Source organism: Crocuta crocuta, unplaced genomic scaffold (genome assembly GCF_008692635.1).
Source record: "Crocuta crocuta isolate KB4526 unplaced genomic scaffold, BGI_CrCroc_1.0 scaffold39, whole genome shotgun sequence".
Taxonomy (NCBI): domain Eukaryota; kingdom Metazoa; phylum Chordata; class Mammalia; order Carnivora; family Hyaenidae; genus Crocuta; species Crocuta crocuta.
The window spans coordinates 2,211,866-2,226,712 of record NW_027533334.1 but is presented as its reverse complement, the minus strand read 5'-3'; the positions used below and the strand labels follow the sequence as shown (position 1 = coordinate 2,226,712).

Genomic DNA, 14,847 nt, shown 5'->3' with positions numbered 1-14,847 from the left:
CAATTATTTTTTTACATTTCAAGACAGAATTGATATATCATTCTTTCAGGGAACTATTCTAACCCCCCTGGCTAAATTAGCTTCCCCCATTAAATGCATTTTTAGCATTTACTCTTTCTCCTTTAGATGCCTATTTAGAAATTTAAATATAATAAATTTTATTTTCTCTCTCTCACATTAGACTGTTAATATCATGAAAAATAAGACTATGGATTTTTATCTACCACTAGACTGTCAGTGTTTGGAAAGTATCTTAAACATAATAGTCCTTCAATAAATTTTAGTTGAACATTTTGTTAAATACACAAACATTCATATATTACACACACAAACACATCTTATCTTAATCTGTTCAGGCTACTATAACAAAAATACTCATGAATTGGGTGGTTTAAAATACAAACATTTACAGTTCTAGAGGCTGAGGATGTCCCAAATCAAGGCACTAAGAGATTTATATCTGGTGAAGACCAGGTTCCTGGTTTATATACAAATGTCTTCTTGTTGTATCCTTACATGCAGAACAAGTGAAAAGGTTCTCAGGAGACTCCTTTATCAGGGCATTATTTCTGTCTATTAGGGCTTCACCCTCATGAACTAATCTCCACCCAAAGGCCCCACCTCTAAATACCATGACATTGAGGGTTAAGATTTCAACACATGAATTTTGGGGTGGGAGGTTTGTGGAAAAATGTTAAGCCAAAAATACAGATACACATATGAAATAGAAAACAAGTCTGGAAGATATGACAGGAAATCCCTAACTTCTATACATCATTCCTGAAACTGTGATACAATATATAGCATAGAGAATAGAGTTAATAATATTGTAACAACTTTGTATGGTGACAGATGATAGCTAGACTTATGGTGATCATTTTGTAATGTATATAAATGCTGAATCACTATACTATATACCTGAAACTAATATAATATTGTGTGTCAACTACTCTTCAACTAAAAAACAATCAAATGAGGGGTGCCTGGATGGCTCTCAGTCAGTTAAGCATCAGACTCTTGACTTTGGCTCAGGACATGATCTCATGGTTGGTGAGTTGGAGTCCCATGTCAGGCTCTGCACTGACAATACAGTGCGGAGCTTGCTTGAGATTCTCTTTCTCTCTTTCTCTCTGCCCCAACCTCATTCTCTCTTTTTCTCTCAAAATAAATAAATAAATAAACATAAAAAATATCAAATGAATAAAAGTTGAGCAGCATGTTACAAGGGGGCAGGGGACCCTTTTTGGAGAGCTGAGACACTTAAGTTATGTCTGTTCCACCAGTTCTGGCCACCTTTGAAGCGCAGGAAGCCCCATGACAGCTGAGGGCACCATGAACAATCTGTAGAATGATGCATGTTGTGAGCACTAAGAAGAACTAGAGGTCCTCCTTTCTTTCTGAAGTTTTAATGCAATCCTATGGAAACTGATGACATTAAGCTTGAACATGTTATTAAAATTAGAATGATCTGAATGTGCAAGTGCTTTTTTTTTTTTTAAAGAAGAGAATCACAATTTTTTTGAATGTGAGATTTCTTTACTGAATAAGAAATATTCTGTCCTGAATGGGAGGCTGCCTATATTATTTTCACTTTTCCTGAGAGGCTTGTCCCTAAAATACCTGGTGACTTCATGGTCTAGGCAGTTGTCCTATATGAGAGGCCACGTAGGTCTATGAGTTCATAAAACGTTAGAAGCAGCTTGTAATGAAACATTTCATATATAAATGCAAATACTTGCATTTGGCCTTGAATGAGAAAGTCAAGTGAACTTTCACAGTATTAGGATGCTACTTGTTTGATTCTTTTTTTCATGAATGTCAAGGTACGTCAGGATATGTTACCATTCCCTATGCAGTTTAGTCTGTTTCTCAAAGTCAGTGTGGTACATGAAGAGGCTAAACTTAGGAGGCAAGAGACTGATTGACTCATGACTTTGTTTATGATTGACTCATTATTTGGTTCAGAAGAGTAAAGGGTGACTTAATTTAAGCAGCTCTATAAAAATGTGTGATCCAAGAAGCATTTCTACCAGCCCAGCCCACAAACTTCTGGTTGGTATTTCACTAGCTAATTAAATTTCTTCCTGCTTTTATCCTAGTGAATATGATATAACATAGCCTGCAAAATGGGTGCATCCTGTTGGGGTAGAGTTTTGTAGGTTTCTTTTAGCATGCTTGACTTTTATTTTTTTTTTTTTGCATATTTGGGCTAATTTCTTTTAGGTTTTAGGAGAGACCCAATTTGCATGATCCCAGGTCTATTTGTTTCTTAATGTTACTAGCATCAATATTTGAACAATAATTCAGAATCATTGATTTTGCAAACTTCCTGCAAATACTGAGGGCAGCCAGGTATGTAGTAGGTGTTCAGTACATGCTTACTGATCAAGTAGGTGATAGAACAAAGATAACTGTAAGCCATATGATGTTAATTTTATGTATGAGGTTGGCCAGGCCATGGTACCCAGGTATTTGGTCAAAAACCAGTCTAGTGGGGGTATTTTTTTTTAAGATTAACATTTAAATCATAACACCTGAGTAAAGCAGATTACTCTCCATAATATGGGCAGGCTTCATTCTTACAAAAAAGACAGAAGTCCCCCAAGTAAGGGGGAATTCTGCCCCTAGATCACCTTTGGAGTTGAACTATGACATCAACTTTTCCTTGAGTCTCCGGCCTGCCCTGCAGCTTTCAGGACTGTCAGCCTTCACAATTGCACAAGCCAATTCCTTAAAATAAATCTCTCTATATATTTACATATGCTATTGGTTCTGTTTCTCTGGAGAACCCTGACTAATATACCATATGGTCCCTATTTTGTGATCTGGAACTTGAATACGTGAATTACTGATATAAGTCACGATTTTGGATGCCCTTTCATTTCTTTTCCTCTCATCATGGATTATACTAAATTATGTTCCAAAATGTGATTTTTTTTCTGTACATTGATGTTAACACATCAACTTTCTCTATTTCAGTGGAATTTGTTTAAGCAGGTGAATTAAATGAAGAGAGTAGGATTAAATCTTACTTTCTAGAATGCAAAACAAACTATCCTCCTAATTTGAAAACGTAAATGAAAATTTTAAAAGTTTCAGGTCTAGGATAAGTGTTTATAGTCATCATATGACCAAGTGCAGCTAGAGAGCAACTAACAATCAGTTTTATATTCACTGAGACTGAATCTGCCGTGGAAAGCATTAGGCGGCTGACAGGAGACCTTCCTTGTAAACTGGGCAAGAATTCTGAAGTAATGAACTGTGCTCCCAGTGTGGGTACCATAAACTTAGTAATGAATAACACTCTTTGAACGTCTGGACAAGAAAGATGTCTCACTCCAGGAGGGATGTTTTCCTTTCTGTAACCAAACTGTGCTTAACTGATATTTGAAGCCTGACTTCACACACTCCTTAGAGCTCTTCTTTGATCCAATACAGTTTAGTCAAATTGACTCTGATATGTTTGCAGATTGGAGTAGGGGTTAGGAAAATGTGGGAGTGGGGGTGTAACCCATATGTTTCTCTTCAGCTGGGAATTTGTTAATATTTTTCTCTGAGGAAATAAGATTCCTTTTTCAGTTTTGATTGATGGGTGGTAAGAAGAAATTCTGATATAGCTTTTGGCTCTAAATGAATTGGGGAGCATCCCAACGAAGAACCACAAAGGTAGGATATAGTTTGACAAGTGAAATATAGAGGGGAAGATGACAGAAATGTCAGCCTGGAGGAGAGAACGTAGGAACCATTGACTAATGGTCTTCAAGTATGGAAGAAGAGGATTGATTACTTCTCCAGACTACAAAGGATAAACTGAGAAAATCACCACTCTATAGCTTATTGTGTTAATGTTGAACTCACAAAGAAGATTCATATCAGTTTATTGAATGAAAAATTATCAATGGAAATCATGAAGTATTTTCCAGGGTCTTGATAATGAGGCGATTATTCATCTTTTTTTAAAATCTCTTTTAGATGTTTTAGATGCTATACACTAAAGAAAGGGTGATCTGTTATACTGTTTACTATATGAATATTTGTTGTTTGTGGGAGATTATGTTATAATTCAACAAACATTTACTCCTCTTCATCCACCTACCCTCCAACACCTCCGTGAGAAAAGTGTATTTCTCTCCCATATTGATATTGGGCTTGGCTCTTGACTTGTTTTGGACAATGTAATGTGGATGAAAGTGAAAGGAGCCAGTCCTGAGTGGAGGCCTTAGAAGACAACATGTGCTTACCCTTACCCATCTGGCAGCTTCTGCCCCTCAGCTACCTGGGGTACCAAAAAAAATATGTCCCAGGTAGCCGAACCCCACCAGCTTGGACCAAAATTGAGATTAGATTCATTTGACCCCCAACCTGAAGCAGAGGTGGCCTAGCTGCCCTTTAGACCCTTGCATGAGAAATAAAAGCTCATTGTGTGTGTCACCAAAATTTTGTACTTGTTTGAATGGGTTCAGTGTTTACTTATTCAGTAAGTCTTTACTGAGTATTTACTATGTAACAAGGTCTGTGTTGGATTTAGGAGACACAAAAGACTCAGCTTTCAAGGGGCTTCTAGTCTACTGGAAGAAAGATCTGTATACAGTGAGCCAGGTTCATATAAGACATAATGAGTCATGTGATCCATGCTATAAAGGGTAAAAATTCAGTGTTGTATGGACTGGGAAATTGAAGAGAGAATGTCCAGCTTGGAGGGAATGAGAGTATGCCAGTAATGTCTTCATAAAGAGGGATTGTTGAATATTTTAATTGGAGATTACTTGTGCAAATTACATTGATCTGTGCCTGTGTGCATCTGTGTGTGTATGTGTGTGTACATGTGAAATACGGCCTCCCACACTGGGGAATGTACTTGGTGTTATGCATGAAGTAGCTGCATAAGCATCACACATAAGTATGCATAGGGTAAGATAATTTTCAAAACAATTTCAAAATGACATAAAATGCCCATTTACCAATTTCATCTGTATTTATATAAATATAAGAACCATATTACACAAACTGGGATTTATAGTTCTCAAATGATGATAAATATAAAAACTAAATTTGTTGGGTCTTTCTGGAGCAAAAGCAGTCAATCCTAGGAGGTGATACTTTTGGTAAGAAATCCAATTTCTCATAACATACTAGTACTCTTAGAGTCATCATCAAGGAAATTATATTTATGTCCATAAAAAGTAAATAGAAAAAAAAGTCAGGAGAAAATGTTTTGAGATGAAATTTCAATTTTTTGAAGTCTTCTTGACTACATGCTTTAGTTTTTAGATTACAATTAAAGGAGGATGTTAAAGCTTTTAAAAATGTTGTTTTTTTTGTTTATTTGTGTACATTTGAATACAAAGTCACTTTCTGTTAGTTGAAGAGCACAGGCTGTGGATTCAGGCTGCCTAGGTTTGAATTTCATGTTCAATATATACCAGAAGTGTCACTGGGTCAAGTTCTAACATCTCTAAGCCTCAGTATCTCTTTCTGTAAAGTGGAAGTGATAATAACAAAGTCCTTTAAGTTGAGAGAATGAAAGAAAAGTGCGTGGCATGGTGCCTCAAATGTGGAAAGACCTCAAGAAATGTTAGTCGCTGTTATTATTCCTATGATGGTAGCTAACTTACCTCCCCTAGAAGAAACTCAACATTTAAACTATAGTATTATTTATTCTTTATGAAGCATTCAGGAGTATGAATATTTGAGTATAAAACCCTCCAACCCTAAAGTATGCATTCACATTTTGGGTTACTTTATTTACTCCAGGTGGCTACGGACAAACTTTGAGCTCACCTGAATTTTTTAGACCTGAATTTTCTACTTTAGAAAGTAATGTGAGAAGGCATTCTTGGGACAACAGACAGCAAAGAGAACAGCATTCTCTGCCTTTAACCTCTGAGTCACAGTTGATATAAGACATAAATCATATGAACCATCTTGGACATGCACTATAGCTCAAGTCTCTCCTCCTCAATTATTTTTTTTAACCAAATCTTTAAGAAGTATTTGGGTAAATAACTTCTCTCTCTCTCTCTTTCTTTTGTTGCTTTCCACATGTCAGAAATAGAGCATGGCCAAACTATTCTTTTCCACGTTACTCATTTAACCAGGAGTGCTCAGAAAAGTTTGGGTCTGACTTTCAGAGAAACATTTTTAATTGTTTTTAATTTATCTAAAAACAGGCTAAAAAGTTTAATTAACAGGCTCCAAGTAATAGTTATACCATTTTTCCTCTGCTATCAGCTTTCACTTTTATTTACGATGGGTGTCCCCTGTGTCTCCTTTACGCCAAGGTCCACTATCACTAATATTTCTGTGATATGTGAATAAACCTAAATGTAAAGTTAGCACTTGCAATCAATGCAAATTAATGACTTTTTAAAAAAATTTCAATCAGGAAAAGCAGCTTTGTAGTTGAAAATCCCATGCTGGCCCTAGAGTGGGAGTTTTTCCAGCCTCTGCTTAAATCCAAAAAAATACTGCAATCTTCTGGCACAGGCCCACTGTAATGCTTTAAAAACAATTTAGCAACTGTCATTGCTGTAATTACAGTAACTAATTACCATCCTTAGCAAACAAATAGCTTAACATAATACGCAAGCCGAATCAATTTTGAAGAAATGCAAATTCCAAAAGCGAAAAAGGGCATTTTGGCAAACCTGAAAGAGAAGCAGGAAAATAATACACTTTGTTTTATCTGCACATAATTCCCAGGGAATATCATATCATAAATATTTGCATTCAGTTCTTATCAGGACATTTGCATTTGCTTCTTATCAGTGTGCAGACCGGACTCTGCCAGATAGAGAGAGGAGCGCCCCACCATGCACATATTTCTAATGAATCACGTCTCGGGCCCAGAGAATATTTTGGCTGGAACTTTATCACCCAGATGAAGAGGTCATTTACTCTCCGAGTTGGTTCATCTTGGAATTGTCTTGAGATTTTGATGTGATTCACCCGACACGGCATTTATTTATTTCTTTATTTTAGACAAACACTGGAGGCAGTTTATTACCGGAATATTTCTTCCAAAGGCAGCCGTTCAAAGGACACTTCTCCCCTTGCCTGGTGTCCCCTTTCCACCCACTCCCCAACTTCTGTGAAAATGAAATCATATGTAAATAACACCGATTCCAATTATTTCAAATTCCAGAACAGGCACGGCCATCTTTATTTTGTGGGAATCAATAAAGAGAATAAAAGCAAGGCATGGAATAAATCAAGCCCTACTCGACCATCATTATCTCAAAATGTAGTGCCAAATCCTGTTGTAGTTCTCCAGGAGCACATTTGATTAGCAGTAGTTTCTTTAGGAAGGGGAGGCAGTGGTGGTGACCAGGAAACCACCTCACTAATGAGACCATCAGATTCCTCTAACGGTTTATCCAGATAAATTCATTTCTCATCTTATTATAAGGAACAGTGCAACTTACCATGAGCACACATAAGGTCAATAAGCGAGCTGATAGCAGCTTCTCTCATATGTGAATGATAATTTTGTCCTTTTTAACCCTTGAATTGTCATCTGACACGGCACCCAGCACTCACTGGCTTGCTGCGCCTGAGCATAAAGCACTCAAGCAGGCTATTTTGTTTTGGAGAGAGAAGCAGGAATATTATTCATGTTGATTGGATCCTTTCTGTTGGTCTTGGCCACTTAATTAAACCAGATTTGTATTTTAGTGCTTTGGTAACATGATAAAAAAGATAGGAGTGTTATATCCTTATGTAAAGCAAAGCCGGTTTGGTACACAGGAATCATGGCTATGCAAGTAAAGGGTTCTACTGGAGTCCTATTATTACACAATTTTCCCTGAAATGTTATCATCTATTTGATATTATTGCACAAATTCTGAGGTCAGACTTCAAAGTACAACTCTGGATGGGATCAATTTGAGTACTAGGATTTCAATTTCCAATGATAAATTAAAATATAGGTATAATGGGAAAATTTCATTTATAATAGTGGCAAAAATGCATTTAATTGCACTTCATAGTGATTTTATTCATGAATATAGTCACTTAAACTTAATTTCACCTTTTGCCCAAGGAGAATTTCACTTTGGTTTATTTGTTTAACACAAAAAAGAACTTCTAGTTTATTATGATTCAAATGATTGGCACGTCTCTATTTGGATTCAGAAAATGTTATTTAAAATCTCATAAGAATGTAAGCACCTTGTGAAATTTCATTCCTGTAACAGTAACAAATTTTCTACAAATTATTTGTTTTAATCATAATTTTAAAAATTTCATAGTCCAATTCTTTTCCTAAATAGGCCCACTGAACATAGTTTTTTAAAAGTATTTTTATTTCGATGTAAATTATTTTGCTAAAAAGACATGTGACCACCGGTACTCATATTAGGAATTTAAAATATTATTTAAATCCTAAATAAACATTTTAACACATTGCCCTATAAGTTATTTATTTAATAATTTTTCAGATATTAAATATGAGATGAAAATTTATGCCCAGATGAAAAGTTACCATTATGTGGCATCATAAAAGAAATTCACATGAAATTGTTCAAAAAGTTTATTTGTTTTACCTAAGTCCAGCTCTTATGTACATGTTTACATTATATGCTATGCTCTAAATTCAGGGTGCATAATGTATTATATACAAAAGCTATATAAAATATCCTATAAATAAAAGCAAAAGCCAGGGAAGGAATAACACTAAAAACTATTTAGCGGGATTCCATAATTCATCTGGAAAAGACATCCTATCTATCCTTCATGTTTTATCATTGTTTTTCACTTTTTCTTTGAGGTGGGAAGAGCTTACAGTTAAGAGCCCATTATCAGGGTGAAGGATGCAGGAAATCCAAAATATTTATGTTTGTTCATGGCACACGGACAAAAGACAGTTCTCAGGAAAAGGGCTTTCTGATTAAGTGATTGAAAACACTCTGGTGTATTTTAATAGCTTCTTCTATCCAAGAGATAACATCATCTTCATCCTTATCACTATTCTGAAACTTATTTTAAACATTCTTCTGTGCTCTTCCAATTAGATACTCTGCTCTCTTGGCTTCCTGTGTCCTCACTGCAACTCATCTCATTTGTTTGCTTTCTCATTTTAGTCAGCAGGTTGGGTGTAAAAAGAGGCATTAACCACATAATTGAAGGGGCATATTTTCTAGAGTCAAATTCATCTACATGGTATTCAGTGACGGTCTCTCAGTTATAAAACATGAATGTGCAAAATATCAATCTGCACTTTGCAAAAGCTTAAAATATTGATTGAATGGCATTACAGAGAATGATCAAGGGGAATCTGTTCATTTTTAAATGAAAATTAGTGTTGCCCTAACAGATAATATGAAATCGGATCATATACTTGGCCAAAATGTATTTAAGGGAAACATATGTATGGAGAAGTAATTTATTAATATCTACCCTTGCTCATCCCTCTGTTTAGAATATTTTTCTGCCAGGTTTCTCATCATTCTGGCACAATTGAAAAGTCACTTCTTTAGAGAAGTCTTCTCTGACTATTTTGGTTAAAGTAGCACCCCAACCCCCATATACACAATTTCTGGTTCCTGCTTTCTGTATCTTTATTTACTTCAGGGCATTTGCTGCCTTCAGTAATTTATGTATGTTTTATGTATGGATGACTTTATAGTTTGCATCTGACTCCCTGCTGATGAGGCTAGGAATTTTGTTATACTTGTTCACTGTTGTGATAACTATGTCTAGAATATTTCTTGGCACATACTGCATATTTGTTTTTTTTAATTAAATAAGTAAATATATTGAAATCTAGGTACTGTGGTTAGTCTTTTAAGGATAATTTTCAGAGCATCCCTATGAGATAGGTCCTAGTAATAAACCCATCTTATAGATATGAACATCTGAGATTTAGGGAGTTTGTTGATGGTACACAGCTAATAGGCAATGGAGCTGAGATTCAATATCAAGTCAGCTGAGGGCTTCAAAGCTCCTGTTCTTAATAACTGTTTTTCTCTACATCATCCTTCACATAATTCTACCTTCATTAGATAAGTGTATGTTATTGTACAAACTTGGACAGAGGAGATGTCGTTGAGTATGGGGAATTTTTGAGAGAAAATGACAAGTGAGGCTTTTGCTGCTTTGTCAACAGATGTATTTTTATTGGCCCTTGCCTTCCCTCTCTTTTGAGCAGTCAGACATTCAGCATCACATGGAGACCCAGGTGACAGCTGTGACTTAAAAAGTTCTTTGCTCTTCTGCACAAAGAATGGACATTGCAAATTTTCCTCTTGGGGAGGATAAGATAAAAGAGAATTAGAAGTGATATTATTCTTGAAGTATTCTGCAGACCAACAGACCAGACAGAGGATACGGATAAAGGTTTCCGAATGCAGATTACAAAACTGGCCTTGAAGAGAAGGGAAAATACACCCGTCGGAATGTCTGCTGAAGTCTTATTCCACAAAAGGCAGGGCATCTGATAAACTCTAGACTTGCTGACACCTCAGAATGATGAAGAAGCTAGGGCAGAAAACAATATTCTGGACAAAATTATAAAAGAACTGTTTTGTGATAGAGATGTGATAGGAAACTTTGTAGGAAAAGAGTCAATCATTTGAGATATTAAGTTAAAAAAATCATAAGAGACATTCAATATTATAGCTTGGACTTAAGGAAATACATTGCTTCAAGTTTATAACAAAGACGAGCCTCATTCCATGGCCAGTGAAATCAAAAGTTCATGTGGTTCAGGAAGGCATCTTTGCGAAGTAGAATTTCTAACAACCTAACCACAAATGAACATAATTAAGAATAGGGATGTGGTACCTAAAGTTAGTAGTGCAGCCCCAAAACAAGCGCTCTGATAAAGTCTTCTAGTAGAAGGGCATCTATAGAAGTGGGTGGAGTGAGGCATTCATCCAAATGTACACAGGAGAGGCAAGTGGATCTTTAGAAGAATACCAGGAAAGCCAATGTCTAGGGTGAAATTTAAATTTCAGTAACAGTTGAATACAACTCAAAGGGCTGATTGTTCTCTGGTGAGCAAGGAGAATAGGGAGCATACAAGTAGATCTATAAACGCTGCAATAGCTACATGTCTAAAAGTAATAGAAAAAATTATTTAGATCCTACTTTGAGTTTATGTTTACAAGCAAGGAAGATCAACTTCAAGCTGCACACGTGAGAACAAGGATTGTTAGGAGGATATAGAGGCCCAATTAGGGTGAGCAAACAAACTGAGGAAAAACATTTATTGGTTTTGCATGAGTGAAAGTCCAGATGAATTAAAGTGTAAGGCACTGGAAGAACATGCCGAGAACACTGTAGTGTTACTCTAGGTGGACTTTTGGAAATCTGAATGATTGAGAGACTTGCCAAAGCACTGAAGATGGGTTTAGACCTGCTTTTGAAAAGGGACAAATGGTGGAATTTCTGAAGCTTTATTGTTTGGTAAAAATACTATCAAACTCTGGCAATGTTTTTGGAATAAATAATCACTCATGTGGTTTATTAACACTCCTTAAAGAAAAGTATTGATATTGGGAGCAAATACAACTCACTGATACTATCCAGTTAATTTCCTTCTAAAGTGGGGCTATTGGGGTGATAAAGAAAAATGATGTAGTAATGGGCATATCTTTGACTTCAGAAGGCATTCAATGGACAAAATCATTCGTGGAATTTTGTGTAAGAAGGGAACTTTTACTTAGATGGACTTATCTTAGTGGTACTTTATCCTACACAAAGGATTTTTAAATTTTGATTACATTAGTGGTCTTTATTGATGCACTGCATTCTAGTTTTAACCACCATGAAAATTTGTGTTCATTAGATTTGCAGATGGCACAGAGTTGAGTATGATGAACTGTGGCCTGGGTGGGGGGAGGGTCAGACTGCTCAGCTGTTCACTCTAAGATTCTGATTTGGTGTGTGGTCTTATGTCTCCCATAACTTTGAGTCCTCAAGTCTCATGAACACAATTTTCTTTAGAGGCTGCTATCCAGACCCTAGTGTCAACTCTGTGGATCCTCAAAAATGCAGAAACATGTGAATACTTGATAGGATGTACCAGAGAAAGTGGCTTGCTGGATTTTTAGTGTCGTTCAGACCTTTTGTTTGTTTGGATCATCCTGAGCTGAGAAGTGTGTATTTATCATTCTTTCTTTACCCTGATTACATTTCTCCATGTAGCTGTTGCTATTGGTGCTTTATCAAAATGTCCTTTACCAGCTTGGTGTGTTCTCCCCTCACCCACTGGGAGTGTTGTCTGGGCAAGCTCACAGCTGCTTCTTCCTCCAGAGTATTATTTTCTGCCGAAAGAATCCACCCCAAACAGATGCCAGGAGCTTATGCCCCTCCTCCAGGTGTGGCCCATCACCTGAGTCTGACTAATATGGAAGCACAAAAAGCTGACCCTTGGCCTCAAGTGGGGACCAATTCTGTGGTGTGATTCATGCTCTAGACCTCCCCATGGGAGCAGGCTGAAGCTGGACTCCAGCAAGATCCCCTTTGTCATTGGTTCCTTCTTCTCTCCAGGTCTGCTTCCCTTACCCCTATTTCCTTGGAGCACTCCCTCAAAAATCACCAACACCAGAATTCCTGTGTCAGCCTCCTTCTTCTGGAAACCCAACATAAGACATCCCCTCTTTCTCTTTTTCATTTTTTTCTTTCTCTTTCCCACTTCGATCATGGCAAATAAGATTATTCCATGACGACAATACTGTGTAGTCCTATTGGTAACCCTAAAGGAAAGTTCAAACTTTTTAATTGACATTGGGCTCAGTTAGCTCTATTTCTGGGTTCAGTTTCAAGACTATCATGTCAGAATTACCTGCGAGACTGTTAAGATGCAGAATCTTGGTCCCCACTTCAGGCTTGCTAAATCAAAGTGTCTGGGGTGAGGCTCTGGAATCTGTATTTATCAAGGTCTCCAGGTGCTTCTATGTACATAAGAGTTTGAAAACCCTTGAGGTAGAATATAGTTATACTGTTCACCAAAGCTGTGGATTTGACCCACGTGGAAGCAACGTATAGAGAAATCTAATATAAACAAAACTTTCCCAAGTCCTTGAATTGTGCTCTAATCTTTTTAAGCTCCTTGAAAATATGTATTACTAAAATCTACTCACAAGTATGTGTTACATGGTTCAAGCTCAATGTCACCTCAACTTTGGGGAAAAAAGATATCAAAGGGCCTGTCATGGAGCTTCTTCAAATAACAAGTTTCTCAGATTTAACACAGGTACTTTTTACCTTGACACAGCTACCATTGCTACCCTGGGGGTATTTACTTGTTTTTCTTCTGGTGTTACTTTTGTGACAAAGTCCCAGGGTACAATCACTGAATACAGCAAAACTATGGTGGTCAGCATCTCACTAATAAGAAAGCAATAGATAAAGAGAATTCCTGCTTTCTGGCGGTAAACATCTTCAATCTAGTAACTTGCAGAGATACTAACGTTAACCTAATTAACCCTATAGAGATAAGGGGGTTGGCGTTTGCTACTACTTCTGTTATTTGAAAGTAAATGTTAGATGTGAAGCTTCACCTCTGCCTTGTAAGGCTTTCCCACCCCATAGTGATATCTAAGAGTAAGGCATTCCCTTACAGCTGTTGGGAGGAAGGAAAAACCAATCTATAGGGGAAATGTTTATTATCCCTAACTATACAGCAATTTCTGCCCACATATACTTGCTACTACTCCATCAGGCCAGTTTCAAAACCTCGGCTGTTGCATCAGCCCACACATCAGGCACATCAGTGTGTGTGCCCTCTTGGCTTTGGCTGCACTGCGGTTGTTAAGGTTGTTAAGGAGCCCTTTTGTAAGCTGGTTAGAGGTTACTCTAGGGTTATCATTTATAAGACAGCATCACGCCCTGGTAAAGAAAAGTAGACTGAGTTAGGCATTAGTGAATGCTAGCAAGTAATGTGCAATGCAGTAAAGATAATATATATCCCCAGTGAAATGGCGGCTTGGGAAAACTCAAACAAATTTGTTCTTTCAGGAGAAAAAAAGCATGCATCTGGGCTCTCCAACCTCCAAAATTCACAGATTAGAAGGGTGTGGAATTGTCAATATGAGAAGCTGAAGCAGGCCAGGAATAATTTCCAGGGCTCTGCTTCCAGCTCCCTGATGCCTCTCCACCTGGGTGAGCCATCCGAGCTCGGCACGGTGACCCTGCCATCTGTCACATCCCTCTGGGTAGCAGCCGGCCTTTTGCACAAATTTCTTACTAGAGGAGAAGTGTTGGCAGCTCTCAGGACCTTCTGAACCCACCTGAGGAGAGTTTGTGGAAATCCATAGAAGAAAGTGTTTTAAGAATAGGAAGAAAAGGAAAGATAGAGAAGTGAAAAAAAACATGCTTTCTGTCTTCCCTTGAGTTATACCCCTTCCATTTGTGACTTACTTCCAGGAGGCAAAGAAGAGGAAATGGAGATCACATAGGCAATGAGAATACAAGCATTAGGCCATGCACTATGGTTTTATAAATTGCCATTTTCCCTCATCACAAAACTATTTAAGGCAAACAGATGCAATTCTAGAAATTAATAGCTATATAAATACGTATTGATGAGATTATATAGATAATGTCTAATATTACTTGTGGGAAAAATTGTGTGAGTGCATGATGGTGCTTTGCAGGTGTGCATGTGAATGTGTGTGCATATGTGTATGTGTGTGTATGTGAGTGTGTGCATCTGCACATATGTGTGAGCATGGGTGTGTATATCTTTTAAGTACAACCAAGGCTCTATTTATTTAATAGGAAGGGTAATTAGCTATTCATGATCCAGGGTTCTGCCTATATTTCTAATGGGAATTACAAATATTTTTTAATTTTAAAAGAGATATGTTTCACTTATGACCTGCCTCATAGCAAGGGATCTCC

The 14,847-nt window shown here is 37.1% G+C and overlaps 1 protein-coding gene across 2 annotated transcripts in view; it reads left to right on the top strand.

Annotated features, from left to right (window-relative positions):
• Positions 1-14,847, top strand: part of LOC144218377 (uncharacterized) — a 220,210-nt gene that overhangs the window by 195,036 nt on the left and 10,327 nt on the right. The gene's annotated exons all lie outside the window — the stretch shown is intronic.